Genomic DNA, 1441 nt, shown 5'->3' on the forward strand with positions numbered 1-1441 from the left:
GGGAAATTATTTAACTTCAGTCAGCGATGAAAGAAGGCCAGAAAGAAATCACGTCGTCTTCCACATCATCACATCATTTCCCAACTGCTAAACTTTCACARTGCAAGGTACTTCCTTGGCCCAGGTCCTTTTATTTACCAAGAAGCATGAAGTCCTATTGCCAGGGACACCAGGGAAGCAGCAGACATCAGGAGGCGCCTTATGGATTTATAATTCCTCAGCAGCCCTGCAGTCCATTTCCAGCTCTGGGCTACTTTTGCCACCAGTTTCCTCCCCATCTTCTGTTTTATAACTTTTAGTGCATATAAGCACACACAACCAATCAACTCTCTTCCTTCTGTCAAAGTAGCTGCTCCCTTAGGTGCTCCCACTTCTTCACCTTCTCGTTCATCAGCGCAGCCTCAGAACAGCTCACATCTGAGAAATGATCCACTGAGAAAAAAAGTCAACAAAAATAATGGTCACTTCCAACTAGACCAGTTCTCCGTTCACCGCAGCTGCACGAGAGGCAGTGGTGCAAGGCTGAGAACCAGGGCAAGAAGCGCGAGGATGAGGATGGGAGGAGGAGATCAGAGCTGCAGAAAAGGAAAGAGGGGGGAGCTGGCAAGCACTAAAGCAAGTTCTGCCATCAAGAAGCGACTTGTGAGAAAAATACACATTTGCTGTCTTATTTTTGCCGCTGATCTTATTTTTACTGAATGTGTAATATCTGCTTTAGCAAAACAAATACCACTCTTGGGTTTTTGCCATGCCATGAATTTTTAATGTTTTCATTTTTTTAATAGAATGCATTAGGGCTTTAGCAGAGTCTGTGACTGCATTAAAGCAAAACTGCGCTTCTTTACCTGCTTATGCACCACTGAGGCCATCTGTCCTCAGGATTTAACAGCCGTGAAACCAAATCCAAGTGCTAGCYACTTTGAAGCAAACTAGGTACCACTTTAAAGAAAAAAATCCCCTTGGAAGCTGACTGCATCTTCACGTACCAAAATATTCAAAAAAAGAGCTTGTAGTAGACCGTATTTTTACTACCTGCAAACAACCGTCTCAGCGTTCCTGCACCACGAGAAAAATAGTGACTTTAGGAGGAAAAAGATGTACAAAAGCTTTGATCTAGCCCGAGGAGAAAGTTTGCAAATGTAGCAGATCTGCAGCCTGCAAAGCTTTCGGGAGGCGCAGGCTGGGTCACTCGACAAAATCTTAGTGGGGGGGAGGTATCAAACGCAAAGCAGCCCGTGTCTGGGGAGGGCTCGGGTGCTCCCTGGGAGCCGAAACCCGAGCCAAACTCCCCGTTTCGCTACGAGTCGCCGGCAGCGGCTGCAGCCCCCGCGGGCGCACCCCGGCGCGCGGCGGCGCGGGCGCGGGCGCGGCGCCCCCAGGTGGCGGGAAAAGGGAGCGCCGAGCAGCCAATCAGCGCCCGCGCGTGCGAGGGCGGCGGCCG

This window comes from Rhea americana, unplaced genomic scaffold (genome assembly GCF_003343005.1).
Source record: "Rhea americana isolate MKP2758 unplaced genomic scaffold, rheAme1 scaffold_270, whole genome shotgun sequence".
NCBI classification, from domain to species: Eukaryota; Metazoa; Chordata; class Aves; order Rheiformes; family Rheidae; genus Rhea; species Rhea americana.